General features: G+C 43.5%; 1 protein-coding gene across 2 annotated transcripts in view; it reads right to left on the bottom strand.

Moving 5' to 3' along the window:
* MGA (MAX dimerization protein MGA) overlaps positions 1-25,901 on the bottom strand; it is a 168,253-nt gene extending 142,352 nt beyond the window's left edge. Inside the window, exon 1 of one of the 2 annotated variants that reach the window (XM_030921182.1) lies at positions 25,837-25,901. The gene's annotated coding sequence lies outside the window, so the exon portion shown is untranslated. Of the gene's footprint in view, positions 1-25,545; positions 25,600-25,836 lie in introns of those variants that run through there. The other variant, XM_030921184.1, reaches the window with a different exon arrangement.
* Between the last annotated feature and the right edge of the window lie 257 nt (positions 25,902-26,158).

Raw genomic sequence — 26,158 nt, 5'->3', positions numbered from 1 at the left:
GAAGGGAAGAAGGACATATCCTGAGGAAACATGAGCAAAGGCACAGAAGATAAAATGTGTATATGATATTCACACATACATACACACACACATACATATACACACACACATAAACATACACAAATATTTAGTGTCCCATGACTGAGCACAGAGGCATGATGAGATGCCATTCAGCAGGAAGATTAAGAGTCATGTGACCTTATGCAAATCATTTAACCTCTCTGGGCTTTAGTTTCTTCATTTGCAAAATGAAGTAACAGTGTCCGTGGCATAGGGTTGTGGCAATTTATTCATTCACTCAGCAAACATTATTGAGCACTTACTTTGTGCTTGCTAGGTGCTACAAAAACAGCAGGAAACAGGACAAAAATTCCTGTCCTCATGGTACTTGAATTTTAATAGGGGAAACATCAAACAAGGAAAACAAATAAATACATGATGTAATATGGTATGTTATATACTGTCATGCTACAGAAAAAATAAAGCAGGGAAGAGAGATGCGGAAGAAATCAAAATCAGAATCAAGGCATTCAAATCAAAATCTGAATTGAGGGAACAAGTTATGCTGTGTTCCACATAGAGGAAATTAGAAATGAAAGGGCATATGCCCAGCATGAACAAGGAAAAGCAAGGAGATGAAGAAGCTGGAGCAGAGATTAAGGAAGGGAATGTTAGGAGATAAGGTCAGAGAAGTAAGAGGGGACCAGCTCACATAGAACCTTAAAGGCTGCTGTAAGGATTTTAGCTTTTATTTTGCCAGAAATAGGAAGTCACTGTCAGGTTTTGAGCAGAGGAATGATATGACTGGACCTAAACAGCATCAGTATCTCTGATCTAACAGCTTCTCTCTGGCTGCCATATTAAGAATATATCACAGGCCGTGCACAGTGGCTCACACCTGTAATCCCAGCACTTTGGGAAGCCAAGGTGGGTGGATCACTTGAGTTCAGGAGTTCCAGACCAGCCTGGGCAACATGGCAAAAACCCATCTCTACTAAAAATACAAAAATTAGCCAGGTATGGTGGCTCAATCTCAATTCAGATTTTGGTTTGAATGTCTTGATTCAGATTTTGATTGCCTTCCCATCTCTCTTCCCTGTTTTATTTTTTTCTGTAACATCACAGTTACATTGGTCCCAGCTACTAGGGAGGCTGAGGTGGGAGGATTACTTGAGCCCAGGAGGTAGAGCTTGCAGTGAGCCAAGACTGCACCACTGTACTCCAGCCTGGGTGACACAGCAAGACTCTATCTCAAAAAAAAAAAACAAAAAAAAAAACACTGTAAGAGGGCAAGGTGAGGAAGAGACCACTTAGGAGATTAAATAATGATCCTTAACACAATGCCTGGCATATGGTAAGTTTCCCTTAAAAGGTGGCTACCAGGCCAGGTGTGGTGGCTCACGCCTGTAATTCTAGCACTTTAGGAGGCCGAGGTGGGGGGATCACAGGTCAGGAGATCGAGACCATCCTGGCTAACACAGTGAAACCCGGTCTCTACTAAAAATACAAAAATTAGCTGTGCGTGGTGGCAGACGCCTATAGTCTCTCAGCTACTCGGGAGGCTGAGGCAGGAGAATCGCTTGAACCCGGGAGGCGGAGGTTGCAGTGAGCTGAGATCGCGTCACAGCACTCCAGCCTGGGTGACAGAGCGAAACTCATTCTCAGAAAAAAAAAAAAAAAAGGTGGCTACTGTATTGATTTTTGGTGACTGACCTGAGTGTTCAGCCCCTTTCAGTAACATAGAGAACTACCTTACAGGGAAGCAAACCAAAATGGCACTGACCCTTGACTTTAATTGTCTTCTCTGGGTTCTAGTACAAGCAGCAAAACAGAGAAATGAGGGAAAATTAAATTCTAGAGCCATGATGACTGAAATTTTCAACAATATTCTAAATTTTGCCAGTAAATACCTCAAACAAACAAAAAATATATCAAACTATGAAATTTCACGTGTCTCCTCTGTGAACACATTTAAAGCAAACAATATAAAATATGTATATTTTTTAAAAGGCTAAGATGGAAGATATCATGGATAGTAGTAAAAGCAAAATCCTAAATTACAACTTAAGAAATGACGTCTGCCCAGGCACAGTGGCTCACACCTGTAATCCCAGCACTTTGGGAGGCTGAGGCGTGCGGATCATGAGGTCAGGACATAAAGACCATTCTGGCCAACACGGTGAAACCCCGTCTCTACTAAAAATACAAAAAATTAGCCGGGCGTGGTGGTGGGCACCTGTAGTCCCAGCTACTCGGGAGGCTGAGGCAGGAGAATGGCGTGAACCTGGGAAGGCGGAGCTTGCAGTGAGCCAAGATCGCACCACTGCACTCCAGCCTAAGCAACAGAGTGAGATTCCGTCTCAAAAAAAAAAAAAAGAACGCCTCAAAAAAAAAAAAAAAGAACTCACGTCTTATTTGTCACTAACACATTCACAATATACTAGTTTGGAAGAAAGGCTTATATCCCCAGGACCTGTTCCCTACCATGGAACAAGTAAGTCACAGAAAACCTGCCTTAGGCTCTTGAAGAATAACTACTAGGTTAAAAATGCATTATATAATCCACCTCTCTTCATAAATGTCCCACAACTCATTTAATCGAAGGCAAAATTTGTGATATGTCCTCCAATTTCCTTACTGATAGCTACTACTTCTCCCTCACCTCAAGATAGAAAAAAAGTCATTTTGACTGGTTTCCATCATTCCAAACAGAGCCATATTATGGCTTTTGTGGGCCTTGGGCACTTTTGCTTTATTGCGCTCCTTCCCGCACAAAAAAATATATATATATTTTAACCGTATTTTGGCCAGGTTCAGTGGCTCACGCCTGTAATCCCAATACCGAGAGGCCAAGGCAGGAGGATCACTTGAGCCCAAGAGTTCGAAGCTACAGTGAGCTTACAATCAGGCTACTCTATCCCAGCTTGGGTGACAGAGCAAAACCCTTTCTCTAAAAATAAAAATAAAGCCTGACCAACATGGTGAAACCCTATCTCTACTAAAAATGCAAAAATTAGCTGGACATGGTGGCACACCCCTGTAATCCCAGCTACTCAGGAGGCTAAGGTGGGAGAAGTGCTTGAACCCGGGAGGCAGAGGCTGCAGTGAGATCATGCCACTGCACTCCAGCCTGGGCAACAGAGTGAGACCCCATCTCAAAATAAATAAATAAATAAATAAATAAAATTTAATTGAAATTATATTTTATGGCTGTATTGGCACAAAAAGAAATGTATGAAAATATTTTGTTTCACCTAATAGTTTTTTCTTCTGATTTTACAAGAGACTAAAACATTATCATAGACCCCCTAAAAGTATTGTGGGCCACATATGCACTGTGCCTACTATGCTTAATGGATGGTCATCCTTGCTTCCAAAGCCCGTCACCAGATCTTGCTCACCTTTTAACAGCACTTGTATGATTACCTCCTTTCACATTTGGCTCAAACATTAGTCCAAGTCCCCTTGCCAGGAAAAGTATACTATAAACAATTCATTTGTAAAGATGATAAACTTAATATATTTCTGGTTATTTTCCCAGCAGGGGGAAGAATTTAACAAGGTGGCTCACCTTTTCTCACCTGTTGGACAAAACACCAGTAAAACACCCAGCTGAACTTAAGGCTAAAGTTACGGGGCAAGGCAAGTGTATCTCACATAATCTTAGGCTCATCAAAAATAAAAACATTCTGGCCAGGAGTGGAGGCTCATGCCTATAATCCCAGCACTTTGGGAGGTTGAGGCGGGCCTTGAGCTTGAGCCTGGGCACATAGCAAGACCCTGTCTCAATAAAAACAAAATAATTACTGAGTTAGAAACTTTTTTTAAAAAAATTTTAATTTTATTACTAAAAAAAATTAAACAAATAAGGACTTTTATGATTCCCTATTTCCCTTAAAGATGACATAAAAGGTCTGTTCCTACCCACATCTTTACTAATATGCTACTCAGAAGGCAGAGTGTCCTCAAAAAACAAAATTAAAGAGAATCAGAGGAAATTAAGTATGCTTTTGCGTAAAAATATAACCTGAAAAAAATCTGCTCTTTCCAAATATCCTATTTCAAATGACACCAATATTGATCAAATTATTTTAAATTTTTAGTGGCAATATAAAATGCTGGTTCCAAGAACACACTATTTAAAATAAAAGGGAAGTTATAACACTTTAAAAGAACTGAAAAGTAACCTGCAGTGTTAAAAAGCTTTCACTTGAAAAATATAAATACAGTTAGCAGCTAGGAAAACACTGTGATTGACACTAACATGTGCATAATCCTGGCAAGGGGTCACCTGGGTGGAGGAAGGTACACGTGTATTCTATTGTAACCTCCAACTCAGTGAATGCAACTGGGAACCAAATTCTCTATTTTTTTTCTATTTTATTTTTTTATTTTTAATTTTATGGGTACATAGTAGGTGTATATAGTATTTATGCAGTACATGAGGTATTTTGATACAGGCATACAGAGCATAATAATCACATCATGGTAAATGGGGTACCCATCACCTCAAGCATTTATTATTTCCTTGTGTTACAAACATTCCGATTATACCAAATTCTTACGTGACTCCAAACCTCTATTTTAGGCTCAGGGCTACTGGAAGATCCCATTTCCATTCCTTAACCCTAAAAATCTCTAGTGTCATTTCAAGTTATCCCAGACTTTGTCTCTGTAATCAAAATTTCACACCATAGGAACCCCACAGTACCAAAAGGTGGTTATGGACGGTCAAAACTACAGAAAGGCATTTTAGTGAGATGCCTCAGTAACATGTTGATGATAACAGCAACAGTTATATGCAAAGCACTGTTTTTAGCATTTTATATTCTTTATCACATTAATATTCAAAACAAGCCTAAGGTAGGTACTACCATCTCCACTGCACTGACTAGAAAAAGTGATAAGAATTTAAGTAACCTGAAAGACACACAGAGAAAGTGCTAAGAACCAAGAGAAGCCTCCAGACAGAGAAAGACAGGAAAAGACTGGTTTAAACAATGGATCAAGAGTCAGAGGCCGGGCGCAGTGGTCCATGCCTGTAATCCCAGCACTTTGGGAGGCCGAGACGGGCAGATCACGAGGTCAGGAGATCAAGATCACCCTGGCTAACAAGGTGAAACCCCGTCTCTACTAAAAATACAAAAAAATAGCCGGGCATGGTGGCGGGCACCTGTAGTCCCAGCTACTTGGGAGACGGAGGCAGGAAGATGGCGTGAACCCGGGAGGTGGAGCTTGCAGTGAGCTGAGATCGTGCCACTGCACTCGCTCCAGCCTGGGTGACAGAGCAAGACTCCATCTCAAAAAAAAAAAAAAGAGTCAGAATGGGGCCAATCACTTTGGCTCACTCCTATAATCCCAGAACTTTGGAAGGGTGAGATGAGAAGATTGCTTGAGACCAGGAGTTTGAGACCAGCCTGGGAAATAAATAAGACCTCATCTCTAAAATAAAAGGAAAAAAAAAAGAATCAGAATAGCAAAAGATTTCTCAAAAGGAACACTGGAAGACAGAACCAAGGCTTTCAAAAACTCTGAAGGAAAATGATTCCCATGTAGAATTCTATTCTGTCTTCATGGATGGTGAAGATAGTGGGTCTATGATGACAGTCATTACTACTAGGGCTGATACAACAGACATCACTGTAGGTATTTTTTAATAATTTCAATTTTTGGCCAGGTATGGTGGCTCACGACTCTAATTCCCGCACTTTGGGAGCCTGAGAAGGGCTGATCACCTGAGGTTGGGAGTTCAAGACCAGCCTGACCAACATGGAGAAACCCCATCTCTACTAAAAACACAAAATTAGCCAGGGTGGTGGCACAAGCCTGTAATCCCAGCTACTCGGGAGACCGAGGCAGAAGAATTGCTTGAACCTGGGAGGCAGAGGTTGCAGTGAGCTGAGATGGTGCCACTGCACTCTAGCCCGGCAACAAGAGCAAAACTCCGTCTCAAAATAATAATAATAATAATAATAATTTGAATTTTTATTTTACATTTCAGGGTACATGTGCAGGTTTGCTACATGGGGATACTGTGTGATACTTAGGTTTGGGGTACGGATGATCCTGTCACTTAGGTAGTAAGCATAATACCCAATAATTGGAGTTTTCAACCCTTGTCCCCCTTTCCCTACACCCTCTGGTAGTGCCCAGTATCTACTGTTGCCATCTTTATGTCCATGAGCACCTAATGTTTAGATCCCACTTATAAATGAGAACATGTGGGCCAGGCGCAGTGGCTCATGCCTGTAATCCCAGCACTTTGCGAGGCCCAAGCAGGCAGATCACCTGAGGTCAGGAGTTCGAGACCAGCCCAGCTAACATGGTGAAACCCTGTCTCTACTAAAAATACAAAAATTAGCTGGGCATGGTGGCGGGCGCCTGTAATCCCAGCTACTCGGGAGGCTGAGGCGGGAGAATCGCTTGAACCCGGGAGGCAGAGGTTGCAGTGAGCCAAGATCACTCCATTGCACTCCAGCCTGGGTGACAAGAGCAAAACTCCATCTCGAAAAAAAAGAAAAAAATGAGTAAGAACATGTGATATTTGGTTTTCTGTGTTCATTCACTTAGGAAAATGGCCTCCAGCTGCATCCATGTTGCTGCAAACAACATGATTTCATTCTTTTTTTTTTTTTTTTTTTTTGAGACAGAGTCTCGCTGTGTCTCCCAGGCTGGAGTGCAGTGGCGCAACCTCGGCTCACTGCAAGCTCCGCCTCCCGGGTTCACGCCATTCTCCTGCCTCAGCCTCCCAAGTAGCTGGGACTACAGGTACCTGCCACCTCACCCAGCAAATTTTTTGTATTTTTAGTAGAGACAGAGTTTCACCGTGTTAGCCAGGATGGTCTCAATCTCCTGACCTTGTGATCCACCCACCTCGGCCTCCCAAAGTGCTGGGATTACAGGAGTGAGCCACCACGCCCGGCCGATTTCATTTTTTTATGGCTGCATAGTATTCCATGGTGTGTATGTACCACATTTTCTTTATCCAGTCCACTGCTGATGGGTACCTAGGTTGACTCCATTTCTTTATTATTGTGAATAGTGCTGCAATGTGCCTGTGTCTTTTTGGTACAATGATTTCTTTTCACTCTAGGTTTGATGTCTGCTTCTGTAAATAGTTTTATTGAAAGACAGCCATGTCCATTGATTTACATATTGTCTGTGACCACTTTCGTGATATAAAAGCATAGTCAAATTGTTCAGACAGGGACCCTCTGGTCCACAAAGCCTAAATATTTACTATCTGGTCCTTTACAGAAAATGTTTGCCTTCCTGAAACACCGAGGAGGAGAAAGAAAAAGGTTGACATCCCTTGGTCTATGATATCCATGAGCTACATCTCAGTGACATCCACGTGATATCATAGTGACATCCATGAGAAATGAAAGGCTGATGGGAATAAGAATTTAGTTACAGTTTTGGAAAGTTAGGGTAAAATTATAATGGCACATTTTCCTGGAAAAAATAGGTTTTCAATACTTTCTGAACAGAGAGCCATGAGATCAGTTTCTGATTTTTACACAAGCACTTACTCTCCTGCAATTTCAGGAATTTTGAAGAAAGCATCTAGAAAATGTATAGTCATCAACCAGGCGCGGTGGCTCACGCCTGTAATTCCAGCACTTTGGGAGGCTGAGGCAGGCGGATCACCTGAGGTCAGGAGTTTGAGACCAGCCTGACCAAAATGGAGAAACCCCCAACTCTACTAAAAATACAAAATTAGTCACGCATGGTGGCACATGCCGGGAATCCCAGCTACTCAGGAGGCTGAGGCAGGAGAATCGCTTAGACCCGGGAGGCAGAGGCTGTGGTGAACCAAGATCCTGCCATTATACTCCAGCCTGCACAAGAGTGAAATTCCGTTTCAAAAAAAAACACAAAATGTATAGTCATCATTGAATTATTTGGAGAATATTACAAATTTTATAATACTCTATAAAATTTAAAATATATATTTTATGATATAAAATGTGCAGACTTTGCATAAGCAGTAAAGACAGTTAAAAAAAAGAAGTTAGCAAAATATAAAATTAAAAACAAAAATTTTTTTAAATGTGTAGACTTTCGGCCTGGTGCGGTGGCTCACACCTGTAATCCCAGCACTTTGGGAGGCTGAGGCGGGCAGATCACGAGGTCAGGAGATAGAGACCATCCTGGCTAACACAGCAAAACTCCACCTCTACTAAAAATACAAAAAATTAGCCAGGCACGGTGGCAGGCGCCCCAGGAGGTGGAGCTTGCAGTGAGGAGAGATCACGCCACTGCATTCCAGCCTGGGCGACAGAGCGAGACTCCGTCTCAAAAAAAAAAAAAGAAAAAAAGTGTAGACTTTCCAGAGGTGTCACTTCATTTCTCTGCCTACCCATCTTTTGAACATTTTGCTACTTATTAGTACCTCCAATGAAGAAGGGCAGGGAAAAACAAAAATACACAAAAGGCAAGCTAGCCAGTTCTGTTACATTAGCAGGTAAACATTTACTGGGAAAGAGTTGGAAACTATTATAATGTGTTAGCAAAATTAAAGTTTTAAATGCCTACTGTAATATTGTAATATAATAAGAAATAGATATTTGGTCTCTACCTCCAGTTCCTGAGATAAAACTCTTAAGATCTTTGTAATTTCCTGAGTGATAGCAGCATCTGACAGAGAGCCTTTAAATCCCTTAAAATTTCCTGGGTGGCGGGAGCATATTTTGTTCTAACAAAGCAGCTTAGGGTGAACTCCTAGATAGCTTCTGGGGGCTACTTGCCAGGAGAACCAACAATGTGATTGGAAGGTTGAAACTGTGATTCCCACCTCCTGACAGTGAAGAGGAGCTGAAGGTTAAGCTGATCACCAACAGCCAATAATTTAATCAATCATGCTTACATAATAAAGCCTCCAGAAAACCCTAAAAGGTCAGGGTTTGGACAACTTTTGGGCTGCTAAACACAGGGAGTTGCCAGGAGTGTGGAGTGCCCAGGGAGGACACAGAAACTCCACACTCCTTCCTACAGACCTTGCCTTATGCATCTCTTCCAACTGGCTGCTCATCTGTATCCTGTATAATATTCTTTATAATAAATGGATACACACAAATAAAGTGTTTCCCTGAGTTCTGTGAGCCACACCAGCAAATTAACCAAACCCAAGGAGAAGGTTGTGGAAACCCCCAATTTATAGCCAGTTGGTTAACACAAGTCACAACCTGGGACATGCAACTGGAATGTGAAGTGGAGACAGTTTTGTATGGTTGAGCCCTACTAATTCAATTCAGATCCTATCTGACACTATCTGCAGGTAGACACTGTTACAATTGAATTATAGGATATCCAATTGGTGTCTACTAAAGAACTGCTTAGTGTGTAAGGAAAAATCCAACACACATCTGGTGTCAGAATTGTTTAGTATGTGAGATCAGGAAAAAGCAGTTTGGTTTTTCCTATCTCTTATACCTACAAAGTTCAATATGACCCAACAATGGGACAACATGTACAAGAAACCCTAAATTGAATGTGTGGTATCTAGATTCTGAGAGGAAGTAATTCCTCTATATGCTGGGCTGGATTGCTTAAATCTAGAAGAGTGTGTCCTGTTTTGGGTACAATACTTACAGAGGACCAGAGGTGGCCAGTAATGCAAAAACCATGCTGCACTAAAAAAAGGTTGAGCTGGGCACAGTAGCTCACGCCTGTAATCCTAGCACTTTGGGAGGCCAAGGCAGGTGGATCACTTAAGGCCAGGAGTTCAAGACTAGCCTAGCCAACATGGTGAAATCCCATCTCTACAAAAAATACAAAAATTAGCCAGGCGTGGTGGCACACGCTTGTAGTTCCAGTTACTCAGGAAGCTGAGGCAGAAGGATCGCTTGAACCCAGGAGGTAGAGGTTGCAGTGAGCTGAGATCAAGCCACTGCACTCCAGCTTGGGAGACAAAACTGTCTGAAAAAAAAAAAAAGAATTAGGAATTTTCGGCCGGGCGCAGTGGCTCAAGCCTATAATCCCAGCACTTTGGGAGGCCGAGACAGGCGGATCATGAGGTCAGGAGATCGAAACCATCCTGACTAACACAGTGAAACCCCGTCTCTACTAAAAAATATGAAAAACTAGCCGGGCGAGGTGGCGGGCGCCTGTAGTCCCAGCTACTCGGGAGGCTGAGGCAGGAGAATGGCGTGAACCCGGGAGGCAGAGCTTGCAGTGAGCCGAGATCGCGCCACTGCACTCCAGCCTGGGCAACAGAGCGAGACTCTGTCTCCAAAAAAAAAAAAAAAAAAAGGAATTTTCTTTTCTTTTTCTTTTCTTTTTTTTTTTTTTTTTTGAGACAGAGTCTCGCTCTTGTTGCCCAGGAGTACAGTGGTGCAATCTCGGCTCACTGCAACCTCTGCCTCCGAGGTTCAAGTGATTCTCCTGCCTCAGCCTCCTGAGTAGCTGCTATAGGGCAGCCATGCGCCACCACACCCAGATACTTTTGTATTTTTAGTAGAGACAAGGTTTCACCATGTTGTTCAAGCTGGTCTCAAACTCCTGACCTCAGGTGATCTACCTGCCTCGGCCTCCCAAAGTTCTGGGATTACAGGCGTGGGCCACCACGCCCACCAGGAATTTTCTTTTTAACTTTTGTTTTAATTTAATGTAAATAAGCATTATTATAACATTAAGGCCAACAAAAAGAAATGTTTCCACATTCAATTCACGAAACAATAAACAAACATTTACTCAAAACTATCGTAAGCCATGCACTGTTCTAAGACAGACAAAATCCCTGACCTCTAGGAGTTTACAGTCTAACAAAGAACCTATAAAATAAATAAGCAAATAATATAATTTGTGATACCTACAATCTTACCACTGACAACTTATTATTCCTCTTAATTTCTGTGTGTGTGTGTGTGTGTGTGTGTGTGTGCGTGTGTGTGTCTGTGTGTGTGGCACATGCTTGTAGTTTTTTTCTTTTTTTTTTCTGTGTGTGTGTTTGTTTTTGAGACAGGGTTTCACTCTCTCAGCTGGAGTGCAGTGGTGCAATCACGCCTCACAGTGGAACCCATCTCTACCAAAAATTTTAAAAATCAGTCCCGGCATGGTGGCTCACACCTTGGTCTCCCAAAGTACTGGGATTACAGGCCACCACAGCAGTTTGGGAGGCCAAGGTGGGAGGATTATTTGAGCTCAGGAATTCGAGATCAACCTGGGTAACACAGTGAGATGCCATCTCTATTTAAAAAAATAAGAAATTATAACAAATAAATAAAAACATAAACATATTTTTTAAAATTAGCCAGGGGTGGGGCCAGGTGCAGTGACTCACTCCTGTAATCCCAGCACTTTGGGAGGCCGAGGCACGCAGATCACCTGAGGTCAGGAGTTCGAGACCAGCCTGACCAACATGGAGAAACCCCATCTATACTAAAAATACAAAATTAGCCAGGCATGGTGGCGCCTGCCTATAATCCCAGCTACTCAGGAGGTTGAGGCAGGAGAATCCCTTGAGCCCAGGAGGCAGAGGCTGCAGTGAGCCGAGATTGTGCCATTGCATTCCAGCCTGGACAACAAGAGCAAAACTCTGTCTCAAAAAAACAAAACACGAAAAAAATTAGCCAGGGGTGGTGGGTGGCACAAAATCCCAGCTACTTGGGAGGCTGAAGCAGGAGGATGGCTTGGGCCTGGGCTGGGAAGTCAAGTTTGCAGTGAGCTGTGCACACACCACTGCACTCCAGCATGGGCAACAGAGCAAGACCCTGTCTCAAGTAAGACAGAGATCTGAACAGAGCACTTCCATCACCAGAAAAAGAGAATCTAAAACAAATTCTGAATACCTTGAGACTGTAATATTGAGATGAGGTTTGAATAAGTTAGCCATACTAGGAAAACAAAGTGCAACAGGGGGAAAAGAGTGTACTCAGCAAGGACAGAGGCACCCAGGAAGTGAGCAGGAATCCATAAACTATAGCCCCAAAGGCCATGCTGTGCCATTTGTTTTCATATGCCCCACAAGCTAAGAATGATTTTTTTACATATTTTAATGGTTGAAAAAAATCCAAGTAATAAAATTTTATGACATGTAAAAATTATATGAAAGGCCAGGTGTAGCGGCTCACACCTGTAATCCCAGCACTTTGGGAGGCAGAAGCGGATGGATCACCTGAGGTCAGGAGTTTGACACCAGCCTGGCCAACGTAGTGAAACCTGCTCTCTACTAAAAAATACAAAAAAAAATCAGCGGAGTATGGTGGCGCATGCCTGTAGTCCCAGCTACTCGGGAGGCTGAGCTAGGAAAATCACTTGAGCCTGGGAGGCGGAGGTTGCAGTGAGCCAAGATTGCAACACTGCATTCCAGCCTGGGCAACAGAGCGAGACTCCATCTCAAAAAAAAAAAAAAAAAGTACATGAAATTCAAATTTCAGTGTCTATATATAAAGTTTCCCTGAAACACAGCCATTTCATTTGTTTGTGTATTATTGTCTATGGCTGCTTTAGTGCTGTTATCTAGCAAATGGGCTCGCTGCCCGGTATGCACTGAAGCCAATACTATGGCACCAGCCTTTTTTTTTTTTTTTTTTTCCTATCTCCTACAGGAAGGAGATCTCCTACAGGTAGGAGGCACCAGCTTTTGAGAAAAGAAACGCTTTACTGCAAGGCAGACTAGTGCGGAAACAGGAGGCCCAGCTCAAATCTGTCTCCCTGATTTGGAGTCTGGGACAAGTTTTAAGAGGTTGGAGGGCAAGGGAAAAGATCTGGAAATGTTGGCTTGCCAAGGTCTGATAGGAGGGCTTCAAACTTAACCATTTCAGTAAGGTATGTTGAGGCGAATTTTAGCCCTGGATCTTTAGGGCCAATGGACCCGTTGCTTCTGAAAACGTTCCAGCATTCAAGTTCTGGTCATGTCCCAGACTTCTTGGTTCTGCTGAGAAAGGGGAGGAGGGATGTTGGTTCTGGGTGCTGTTAGAGATCAAAGCTTTTCCTATTGTGCATGCCCAGGCTACATGACTTCCAATCTTGGCTCTTTTATATCTAAAAAGTAACCTGATATTCTGTTATCAACAGAGTAGACACTCTCTGGGCTGGTCCTGCAGTTTACTACCACAACAGAATTGCGTAGTACTTAAAAGAAATGCTAAGGCCCATAAATTAAAATATTTACTAGCTAGTCCTTTACAGAAAACGTTTGCCAACCCCTCATCTAGAGGACTGAAAGTAGTACACACATGTAATATGGATAAAACAAGTTGTGTATGAGGGAGATATATGGCATGAGATAAACTATGAGGTAGAGGGCTTTATGTGTCAAGCTAAGTAAGGAATCTGAACTTGTCTCAACTTGCTTCCATTTACTATGCAAAGCCACTACAGAATTTTATTGAGAGTAACTTGATCAGATAAACTTATGTAAAGACAATTATCTTTTTTCTAAAGGTATCTGAGTTAAAAAGCAACACTTGCCATTTAAAAAAAAAGAAACCTAGAAACATATCAATACGCTAACAGTGATAGTTGGCATATTAGAAATTATTCTGGCTGGGCGCAGTGGCTCACGCCTGTAATCCCAGCACTTTGGGAGGCCAAGGCGGGCAGATCACGAGGTCAGGAGACCGAGACCATCCTGGCTAATATGGTGAAACCCAGTCTCTACTAAAAATACAAAAAAATTAGACGGGCGTGGTGGCAGGCGCCTGTAGTCCCGGCTACTCGGGAGGCTGAGGAAGGAGAATGGCGTGAACCTGGGAGGCAGAGTTTGCAGTTAGCCAAGACTGTGCCACTGCACTCCAGCTTGGGCGACTGAGCAAGACTCCGTCTCAAAAAAAAAAAAAAAAAGAAATTATTATTTGTGCTTATGTATTTATCTTCTCAAAAAAAACGACTTTTATAATTCAAATATGAAAATATATACTTCTTTTCTGTTCAGTTGGTTGCCTTTAATGAAAATACATACTTTTAAACTCACATTCATATACACACACAAAATTTGTTCTCCAGGTTCTCTTTCTCCCCCTCCACCCCTTTAAGTGGAAACACAAAGTATGCGGAGGAGGAACCTACACATAGCAAAAAGGTGAAAGTGTGCCTCTGTCATATTTGTAAAGGATAAATGACATTCCACCATTTCAAATTATGTATTTTATTTTTTATTTTTCATTTTTATATTTTCATAGAGACAGGGTCTTGCTACGTTTCCCAGGTTGGTCTCGAACTCCTGGACTCAAGCAATCCTCCTTCCTTGGTCTCCCAAAGTGCTGGGATTACAGGTGTGGGCCTATGTACTTTCTTTATAGACATGAAAGAATAAAATGCTTGGATGCAACATTGTGGCAGAGAAGTCTTCTTTTTTTTTTTTTTTTTTTTTTGAGATAGAGTCTCGCTCTGTCGCCCAGGCTGGAGTGCAGTGGCGCGATCTCAGCTCACTGCAAGCTCTGCCTTCCCGGTTTACGCCATTCTCCTGCCTCAGTCTCCCGAGTAGCTGGGACTACAGGCGCCCGCCACCTCGCCCGGCTAGTTTTTTGTATTTTTTAGTAGAGACGGGGTTTCACCGGGTTAGCCAGGATGGTCTCGATCTCCTGACCTTGTGATCCGCCCGTCTCGGCCTCCCAAAGTGCTGGGATTACAGGCTTGAGCCACCGTGCCCGGCCGAGAAGTCTTCTTATACGTGGCTTTTATCATATCAAACAAAGAGCTAAATCAATATCTTATTGAAACCAGAAATGTTAAAGGATAAGAGAAAATGCAGAACTTCAAGTCAAACTAAAATGTTAAAAATTGATATAAGACTGTATATAACCCTGAGAATATAATTATGGGCTTAAGAAATGCAGTCCCTGATTTATAGTACAGTACTTTGCACTTATTGATATATTGCTTGTTAAGATTAAATTCCTTCCTATGTTTCAGTTCCTCAACTAAATTGTCAGGGCCTCATGTGCAGAGAACCGTGCCTTTTATTTCTTTTGTGTGTACCCCACACTGCACCTCATACAACATCTATATATGGCAGGTACTCAATACATGCTTATGATCGAATGACAAAATAATCAACCCTACTTTGGACTCACAGGCTGAAAAATCTTCACACCTACAATTCACACCAGTAAGCCTCCTTCTGTCCAACAATTTAAAGGACATTCCTGGGGTGAGTACTGCTGATTCTACTGGAATTATTACATTACGTTCTGTCTCCAGCAAAGAGCTCCAAGTACACGTGTACTGTTAAAATAGAATTCCCAACTACTGAGAAGGTGGGTGGAAAAGTGGGCAAGTGAAGGAAAAATCTATTATAATAGCCTGCCTCCAAAGAATAAGCATTATTCAGCCCTAGAGAATAAAACATTCCTAATATGTCTCTGAACTAAGATTCCTAACTGACATTTCACTAAACTTTGTACTGGCTAAATTATGCCACAATGAATATCATTAAAATCAACAACTTGACATAATAAAAAGATCCTAAAAATCTCAGCTAATGATCCATATGATCGTGTATTGTAAGATCTAGTTTTTAATTACTTACTCTTTGGCCAAAGTAAAACTTTTAAACTTTTTCGATGCATTATGATTAAGTATCTACCACATGCCAAGCACTGGGAAAACAAATGAATTTTTTTAAAACCCAAAATACCAACTAATTTTGTATTTTGCTATAAATTGAAGTATAAGCAACAGCACTGAGGATGTACCATTCAGCGAAGGGGTCAATTTTATCCATTGAAATTGGGGAAAATTACAAAGCAAATTTAAGGTGGACATTGAAGACTGAGTTTGAGGCAGAGCAGTAGGAGGAGAAAGGGTATTCCAGGCCAACAAGGGGTTATAGAGGAGCCAAGCACATTGGGCATGGTAGCTGTGATAAAGAGGAGAAAAGATAAAAAGGAGCGAGATGATATAGAGTAGTCAGACGATGAAGGCTCTGCTAAACTAAGAAGTCTGGGGGGTTATGTCCTCAAACAATGGAGAGAAAGTAGAAATCTTCAGGCAGGAAAGTGACAAAAACATGAGGATTCAAGTAACAGGAAGAGCCTAGTAACATTATAATCATCTCAAAGGCATTATTCAGTGTTACACTATTTACGTGCTGCTCAATTTGGTCCCAATACCAACACAAAAGAAATTTAAGTATATATTACAATCTATTCCCCTCCATGATGTCAGTAGTCTCAGGGCTCAGTCACTGGCCCTCTTCTTTACTCCCTAGCTGACCTAACCAGTTACATGTTTTTGTTTTTATTTTGTTGTTGTTGTTTTTTTTTTTTTGAGACAGGATCTCCATCTGTCACCCAGGCTAGAGTGCAGTGGCATGATCATGGCTCGCTGTAGCCTCAACCACCCAGGCTGAAGTAATCCTCCCACATCAGCTTCTCAAGTAGCTGGGGCCACAGGCACACCACACCACATCCAGCTAATTTTTTGTTTTTCTTTCTAGAGACAAGGTCTCACTATGTTGCTGAGGTTGGCAGTTCTATGTGTTTAAACACCATCAACATATCGATGACATCCCAAAGGTATATTCACAACCCTGATCTTGACCCTAGGCTCTAGAATTTATAGTCAACTGCCTACTCAATGGCTATTCCTGGATATCTAACAGGCATCTCAAGCTCCAAACATCTGAACACTTCATTCAAACTAGCTCCTTCCTGTTTCCCATCTCTGTAAATGGCACCAGTCACTCTAGCTAAAAGCCTTGTAATCATCTTTGATTACTCTCTTTCACTCACCTCCCACAGCTAATCTATCACCAAATCCTGTTGGTTCTACCTTGAAAACATGCTCTGAATTCAATCACTTCTCACTGACTCTATCTACCTCACGCATCCAAGCTACTGTACCTCACACCACTCCAACGGCTTTTTTTTTTTTTTTGAGACGGAGTCTTGCTCAGTCACCCAGGCTGGAATGCAGTGGCACAATCTCAGCTCCCTGCAAGCTCAGCCTCCCGGGCTCACGTCACTCTCCTGCCTCAGCCTCCCGAGTAGCTGGGACTACAGGTGCCCACCACCATGCCGGGCTAATTTTTTTTTTTTTTTTTTGTACTTTTAGTAGAGACAGGGTTTCACCATGTTAGCCAGGATGGTCTCAATCTCCTGACCTCGTGATCCACCTGCCTCGGCCTCCCAAAGTGCTGGGATTACAGGTGTGAGCCACCGCACCTGGCCTCCAATGGCTTCTTAATTGCCTCTGCAGCAAAGCAATGTTTTCAAAACATAAATTAGGTATCATTTTTCTGCACCAAACTGTCCAATGAATACCATCAGTTAGAATAAAATCCAAAAACCTTATGGTCTACAGGGCTCCACACAATCTGAGCCCAGACAATTCTCAATCTCGTTTCCTACCACCATGCACCACCACCACCACCACCACTTCATATCCCGGCACTCTCCCAACTCTGGCACACTAGCCTTCTTGCAATTCCTTGAAAATCCCCAAACTGATTTTTGACACAAAGTCTTTGCATTACTATTCCCACTACTTCCAATTCTCCACGTTTTGGTGTGTCTTACTCTTTATCATTCAGGTTGTGTTATTTTCAAATGTTACTTCACAGAAGCCTTGCCTGGCAACCCATCTAAAAGAACCACCAAACCCACCACCACCACTCTCTGTTTTCTTCATAGCACTTTTATTTTTCTTGGATACAGAGTCTTGCTCTGTCACCCAGGCTGGAGTGCAGTGGCATGATCTCAGCTCACTGCAACTTCCGCCTCCTGGGTTCAAGTGATTCTCGTGTCTCAGCCTCCCAAATAGCTAGGACTACAGGCGCACACCACCTTGCCCGGCTAATTTTTTGCATTTTTAGTAGAGACAGGGTTTCACCATGTTGGCCAAGCTGGTCTCAAACTCCTGACCTCAGGTGATCCAACTGCCTCAGTCTCCCAAAGGGCTGGGATTACAGGCATGAGCCACCATGCCCGGCCCTGAAATAATCTTTATTAGCTCATAGTCTACCAAAATATAACTTCCATGAGAGTATGGACTTTGTCCTGTTCACTGCTCAATCCTTAGCACCTGGCACGCACTAGAGCTCATTAATTATTTGTTGTTGAATTGTAAGATTTCACCTAATTGATCTAAACTATCCTATTTGTATTTTCATCCTATTATGAATAATTGAATAATTCCTTTCCTACCTTTGAATTTAGATTCAATTCTTGATTACCAGAATGTTCTTCTTAGAACAGAGTCCTAAAACAGCTTAAAGACTGTTAAAATAAGCTATATGGTACTAATGCCCTTAATTCCTTTCTACAATTAGCCCTTCAGGCAACTTTGTCATTATTTTTCCTTGATTATAACATCCATTATCCTTTTTCTGTATTATTAGGCTTGTCAAAGTATTACTTATTACAAATGTTACTGGTAGACATGTGCAGAATATCAACAAATATTTACCTTTATATTGCAAGTAACAAATTTTTTTAATATTAGCTATAGAAAAGCAAACATTTAACAACCAAACTGACAGCCAAGTGATCAAGGTCACATCAATAGTGACAATCATGTTGATACTAAGTACTCTAATCCCAGTCTAATGATGAAAAGTATCAAATCCCAATTGAGTAACATGCTACAAAAAATCTAACTGGTATTCTTCACAAGTGTCAAGGTCATCAAAAACAAGGAAAGCATGAGAAACTATCATAACCAAGAGGATCCTAAGGAGATATGACTACAAAAAGTACTGTGTTATCTTGGATGGAATACTGGAACAGAAAAGGGACATTAGATAAAAAGGAAATCTGAATAAATTATGGACTTTTCGTTAATAATAACGTATCATTATTGGTTCCTTACTTATAATAGGCTGGGTGTGGTGGCTCACACCTGTAATCCCAGCAATTTGGGAGGCCAAGGAGAGTGGATTGCTTGAGCTCAGGAGACCAACCTGGGAAACATGATGAAACTCCATCTCTACCAAAAATACAAAAAAATTAGCTGGGCGTGGTGGCGCATGCCTATAATCCCAGCTACTTGGGTGACTGGGACACGAGAATCACCTGTAATTCCAGCTACTGGGGAGGCTGAAGTGGGAGGATCACTTGAACCCAGGAGGCAGAGGCTGCAGTAAGCAGAGACAGTGCCATTGCACTCCAGCCTGGGTGACAAGAGACTCCATCTCAAAAACTAAAATAAAAGAATTTATTTTAATTATAGTAAATGTACCATACTAACATAAGATTTTAACAATGGGAAAAGCTGGAAGGGAAGCTAGGTATATGAAAATTCTCTCTGTAGTCTGTAATTTTTCTATGAATCTAAAACTTTTAAAAAATAGTTTTTTTAGGCTGGGCACGGTGGCTCACGCCTGTAATCCCAGCACTTTAGGAAGCCGAGGCAGGTGGATCACCTGAGGTCGGGAGTTCGAGACAAGCCTGACCAACAATAGAGAAACCCTGTCTCCACTAAAAATACAAAAATTAGCCGGGCGTGGTGCCGCATGCCTGTAATTCTAGCTACTCGGGAGGCTGAGGCAGGAGAATCACTTGAACCTGGGAGGTGGAGGTTACAGTGAGCTGAGATAGTGCCACTGCACAACAGCCTGGGCAACAAGAGTGAAACTCCATCTCAAAAAAAAGTTTTTTTAGAGTCAAGTGTGCAGGTGCAGTTGCAGCTACTTGGGAGGGTAAGGCAAGAAGATCCCTTGTGCCCAGTAGTCTGAGACCAGCCTGTGCAACGTGGAAAGACCACTTGTCAAAAAAAAAAAAAAAAAAAAGAGGAAAATAGTTTTTTCTAATCCAATTCATCCAAAATCCTACTGCTCAAAAAAAGTCACCATTAGCTTACATTTGATATTCATCTTTTTAGACTTCCAGGTACAGTAATTCTCCTCTTATCCCCACAGGATACATTCCAAGACCCCCCAGTGTATGTCTAAAACCTAGGAAAGTATTGGACCCTATACACAGTGTTTTTTCCTATACTAACATACTTACCTATAATAGAGTTTAATTTATAAATTAGGCACAGTGAGAGATTAATAACTAATAAAATATAACAATATACTGTAATAAAAGTTATATAAATGTGGTCTCTCAAAATATTTTCAGACCATGGTTGACAGCAGATAACTGAAACTGAAACCATGGATAAGAAAGAAGTACTATAGGCCGGGCGCGGTGGCTCAAGCCTGTAATCCCAGCACTTTGGGAGGCCGAGACGGGCGGATCACGAGGTCAGGAGATCGAGACCATCCTGGCTAACACGGTGAAACCCCGTCTCTACTAAAAATACAAAAACTAGCCGGGCGAGGTGGCGGGCGCCTGTAGTCCCAGCTACTCGGGAGGCTGAGGCAGGAGAATGGCGTAAACCCGGGAGGCGGAGCTTGCAGTGAGCTGAGATCTGGCCACTGCACTCCAGTCTGGGCGACAGAGCAAGACTCCGCCTCAAAAAAAAAAAAAAAAAAAAAAAAAAAAAAAAAAAAAAAAAAAGAAAGAAGTACTATAAAGGGATATATACAGGTATATTTCTACAAAAATGTGATCACATAATTTTGTAACCTGCTTTTTCACTTATTACAGGCTTTCCAAGTCATTAATAGAGATCTATATCATGTTTACCAGGTACAAAGTACTCTCCTCTATAAAGGTACCATATTTATTTATTTTTATTTATTTATTTTTTGGGACAGACACTCTGTCGCCCAGGCTGGAGTGTGGTGGCACAATCATGGCTCACTGTAGCGTTGACCTTCTGGGTTCAAGTGATTCTCCTGCCTCAGCCTCCTGAGTAGCTAGGACTACAGGCATGTGCCACCACACCAAGCTGATTTTTGTATTTTTGGTAGGGGTTCTGATGTGTTGGCCAGGATGGTCTCAAACTCCTGGCCTCAAGTGATCTGCCCACCTTGGCCTCCCAAAGTGCTAGGATTACAGGTGCATGCCACTGCATCAGGCCTAAAGGCACCATATTTACTTAACCAATCCCATATTATGATTTTTTTTTTTTTTTTTTTAATTTTAGAAACAGGGTCACCTAAGCTGGAGTACAGCGGTACTATATCTCACCACAGCCTCAAATTCCTGGGCTCATGGGATCTTCCCTCCTCAGCCTCCTGAATAGCTGGGACTGAAAGCACAGATAGCACCACCACTCCCTGCTAACTTATTTTTATTATTCTTAGAGATGGAGCCTCACTATGTTGCCTGGGCTGTCCTCAAACTCTTGGCCTCAAGGAATTCTCCTGCATCAGCCTTGTTCAATTTTTTTTTCCCCCACAATTTGCCGGGCTTTGCTGATTACTGGATCTCCTAAACCTAAAAAAATTGGCTGGCACATAGTAAACACTCAATAAATATAAATGAATACTAAATAAATAAATTTGTCTTTTAACTTTACCATGTTTCTGCCAACTAGACAGATGTTTTTTGTAATAACTGCATCAATCTTTGTTTTTATGGATTCGCCTTGGCAGTCATGCTTAGTAGAACAGCTCTTTTCTCTTTTGTTCAGCCTGGGTCTCACTCTGTTGCCCAGTGTGGAGTGCAGTGACATGTCACAGCTCACTGCAGCCTCGACCTCCTGAGGTCAAGTGATCCTCCCAATTCAGCCTCCTGAGTAGCTGTGACAACAGGGAGGTGCCACCACACCAAGCTAATTTTGCAATTTTTTTGGAGAGATGGGTCTCACTATGTTACCCAGGCTGGTCTTGAATTCCTGGGTTTGAGCAATCCTCCCACCTGGGCCTCCCATAGTGCTGGGATTATAGACATGAGCCACGTGCCTGGCCTCATCCTATTTCAAGATTGGAAAACTATTTTCCCAGTTTTTTAAAGCAGTAATTTTCTGATTTTACATTTTATATTTTAATATTTAATTTGGGCCAGGAGCGGTGGCTCACTTCTGTAATCCCAGCACTTTAGGAGGCCGAGATGGGAGGAAAACCTGAGGTGAGGAGTTCGAGACCAGCCGGACCAACATGGTGAAACCCCATCTCTACTAAAAATACAAAAGTTATTGGCCAGGTGTGGTGGCTCACGTCTGTAATCCCAGCACTTTGGGAGGCCGAGGCAGGCGGATCAGGAGGCCAGGAGTTTGAGACCAGCCTGGCCAATATAGTGAAACCCCATCTCTACTAAAAATACAAAAATTAACCAGGTGTGGTGGCAGGTATAGTCTGCCTGTAGTCCCAGCTACTTGGGAGGTTGAGGCAGAAGAATCACTTGAACCTGGGAGGCAGAGGCTGCAGTGAGCCGAGATCGCGCCACTGTACTCCAGCCTGGGCGACAGAGCGAGACTCCGTCTCAAAAAATAATTTTTTTTTTTTTTTTTTTTCTGAGACGGAGTCTCGCTCTGTCCCCCAGGCTGGAGTGCGGTGGCCGGATCTTAGCTCACTGCAAGCTCTGCCTCCCGGGTTCCCACTATTCTCCTGCCTCAGCCTCCCGAGTAGCTGGGACTACAGGCGCCCGCCACCTCGCCCGGCTAGTTTTTTGTATTTTTTAGTAGAGACGGGGTTTCACCGGGTTAGCCAGGATGGTCTCGATCTCCTGACCTCGTGATCTACCCGTCTCGGCCTCCCAAAGTGCTGGGATTACAGGCTTGAGCCACCGCGCCCGGCCTCAAAAAATAAAATTAAAAAAAAAATACAAAAATTAGCTGGGTGGGCCGGGCGCGGTGGCTCAAGCCTGTAATCCCAGCACTTTGGGAGGCCGAGGCGGGCGGATCACAAGGTCAGGAGGTCAAGACCATCCTGGCTAACACAGTGAAACCCCATCTCCACTTAAAAAATACAAAAAATTAGCCGGGCGAGATGGCGGGCGCCTGTAGTCCCAGCTACTCGGGAGGCTGAGGTAGGAGAATGGCGTGGACCCGGGAGGCGGAGCTTGCAGTGAGCTGAGATCCGGCCACTGCACTCCAGCCTGGGCGACAGAGCGAGACTCCATCTCAAAAAAAAAAAAAATTAGCTGGGTGTGGTGGCCTACACCTATAATCCCAGCTACTTGGGAGGTTGAGGCAGGAGAACTGCTTGAACCCAGGAAGCGGAGGTTGCAGTGAGCCGAGATCGTGCCACTGCACTCCAGCATGGGCTCACAGAGTGAGACTCTCAAAAAAAAAAAAAAATTTTAATTTGGCTAGGCTCAGTGGCTCACGCCTATAATCCTAGCACTTTGGGAGGCCAAGGCTGGAGGATCACTTGAGGTCAGGAATTCCAGACCAGCATGGCCAACATGGTGAAACCCCACCTCAACTAAAATTACAAAAATTAGCCAGGTGTAGTGGTGGACACCTGTAATCCCAGCTACTCGGAAGTCTGAGGCAGAATTGCTTGAACCCTGGAGGCAGAGGTTGCAGTGAGCATCACTGCACTCCAGCCTGGGGACAAGCCCAAAACTCCCTCTAAAAAAAAAAATATATATATATATATATATATACACATAAAATTCACCTAGTTTTTTTTTTTTTTTCTTTTGGAGACAGTTTCACTCTTGTTGCCCAGGCTGGAGTGCAATGGCGCAATCTCTGATCACTGCAACCTCCACCTCCCAGGTTCAAGCATCCCAAGTAGCTATGATTACAGGCATGCGCCACCATGCCTGGCTAATTTTGTATTTGTAGTCGAGACGGGGTTTCTCCATGTTGGTCAGGCTGATCTGGAACTCCCGACCTCAGGTGATCCGCCCGCCTCAGCCTCCCAAAGTGCTGGGATTACAAGCGTGACCCACCACACCTGGCAATTTTATTTAAATCTTAAGGTAAAAATCCCATTCTTTCTCCAAACAGTTGATTGTTCCAACATAAATTCTGGAACCCCTTCCCTACTGATATGAAATACCACCTTTGTAACACTAAATAACCTTATATATTTCTAGATTATTCTGTTTCACCACTCTTGTGTTCCAGGGTTGCTACTTATATTTTGATTATCATAGCCTTATTTGTATATTCTCTAGTACAAGTCCTTTTCCCATTCTTCTCTTCCAAAAAGTTTCTTACTTTCTAGGTTTACTTTTTCAAATGAATTTTAAAACCATTTTGTCAAGTTTTCAAAAGGAAATCTGGTTGGAATCATGTAAAACTGCCAGCCATATCTCTCTGTTGCTATTTTCCTCAGTGGTAAAATGGAAATAACAATACTTACCTCGTAGGTTTGTTATGAGAACTAAATAAATTAAATACAGTACAAAGTATTTAAAACACCAAGCCAGAAAGATGTTAACTATTGTAATTACTCAAAAGTGACAGCTATTATGATTGCTCAATAAATGTTTTCCAGATGTGTTCGCACAATCTTCAAAGGCTCTTTTTAAGATAAATCAAAAGGTATCATAAAACCTAAGCAGTGGTGTGGAAAACATACAATTTATACTTTTCTTCACCAACGTCTTGACCCTTCTTTGGTGAAATGAAGAGCTGGAACTGGGAGCAGAGACCAAGAAAAATGCCACAGGCTATCAGGTCTCTAAAATTTTACAAAGATAGCCCATCAAGTGGAAACGAAGACTTCTAGGCCCTTCTAGCCAGCGTTATGGGTGATCAGCATTTTCCTTTTAAATACTACTATTTCCCCATCTCCACAGTTATGACAATAGTAGTTACCTTTTGATTTCCTCCCAGAAAATACATAGGGATTAGATGTCTAAAAGACAGTATTTTTCAAATGAGGTCGTGGGCCCCTCTAAAGTATAAATGGGAATGATAAAGATGGACAGACATGCCCAGAATATTATAACAAATTACCTCTACCAGGTTTCCCACATCACTGTAAAGATTGAGAGGGTAGAGGCTGTGGGTTTTTTTTTTTTTGGGGGGGGGGGGGGGGGGTTTTTTTTTGGGGGGAGGGGGCGGTTGTCTCATTATAATTGTTAAGAATTTGTTTAAAAAATTTTTTTCTGCATTGAGATTGAGGTGAGGAAGTCAGAGGCCGTATGAGGGACCTTAAGAGGTGATCTCCTCTACCGAGCTGAGTGAGAAATGGAAGCCGAGAGTGGCAAGATGAAACCAGCCAAAGGCCTGGACCCCAGGCCTCCGAATTCCTAGATCTCGGCTCATCCCAGTACACCACACAGCTTCTCACCGACGCTTGCCACGCTTCGAGGTGGGAGGAGTAAAAGCAGGCAATCCGACCGCAGCAAAGACGCTGGAAAACCACAGGCCGGCGCAGTCGAAGGCACGTGACCCGCCACGCCCCCCCCCCACCCTCCCCCTGCCCCGCGCCAGCAGCACGCGCTGCCAACCTCGTCATGTGACCTTCACGCGGCCCCAGCGCTCCCCCTGCTTGGCGACTCTTTCCAGCAGCCATTTTGCTGAGAACTTGTCGTCTGTGCTCGCCGCGGAGCAGGACGCCGCGAAAAGCCGCGACCAGAATTTACTGGCCGCACACGCGCTTCGAAAGAGCGCTCAGGCCGTCAGGGCCCGGTCGAACCTCACTGAACACGTCGCACCCCGGGGCGCCGGGGAAAGCTGTGGGTGCGCCTCGGCCTGAGATTGGCTGTGGCGTCCACGTGACGCCTCAGCCCCCTCCCCGCCACCCTTTCCTTCCCCCCAACTCACAAAAACACCCAGACTCTTAACACCTCGCGCCAAGAACACGCCACCAGGCGCGTGGGGACGGGCGTAGCGCGTGGCAAGCAAAGCGCCTGCGCGTACCTGCCAGGGCCAACAGCAACCGACCCACGCGCCGCTCCGCTCGCGGGTCCCGGAATCCTCGCGCTGCTGGACCACCCGGCTAGTCATTGGCTGCCAGTTCGGGTCACGTGCTGGTCGCCGGCCCGCCCCTACCCGCTAATCACCTGGCACCGAGCTCGAAGCGGCGCCGAGTCGTTCGCACGCGGAGAGGGAGGGTAGTTAGAGGACCATCCTTTTCTGCCATTATGGAATTAAACTCATAAAGAGGAAACGAGAAACCAGAGGTTCAAAGCTAAGGAAGCTCGCACCTACCGGCTTAACTTCGCGCGCCTCTCCAGGAGCCGGGAACCATCGCCCTTGGGCGCTCCCCGATGCACGCCGGGATACGCCTGGCGCCCCTCGGTGTGCTGCAGAGCATGCCGGGAAAGGCACCTCTCCCGATCTCCTGGCGCTCACCTCCCGGGCGTTCCTTTCGTGTCCCCTTTGAAAGCCCGGTTCTTGGGCTTGGAATGAGACGGTTTGGGTAATTATGGGAGTGTGGCGAGGTATACCAGGCACCTTGAGCCCCTCCTCCCCCACTTGCTTGATCTGTGTGGTCTTGGGGAAACCGTTTAACCTTTCTCCACGGAGCAAG

Source organism: Rhinopithecus roxellana, chromosome 17, assembly GCF_007565055.1.
Source record: "Rhinopithecus roxellana isolate Shanxi Qingling chromosome 17, ASM756505v1, whole genome shotgun sequence".
NCBI lineage: Eukaryota > Metazoa > Chordata > Mammalia > Primates > Cercopithecidae > Rhinopithecus > Rhinopithecus roxellana.
Note: the sequence above shows the minus strand (reverse complement) of the source record. Positions and strands in the feature narration are given on the sequence as shown.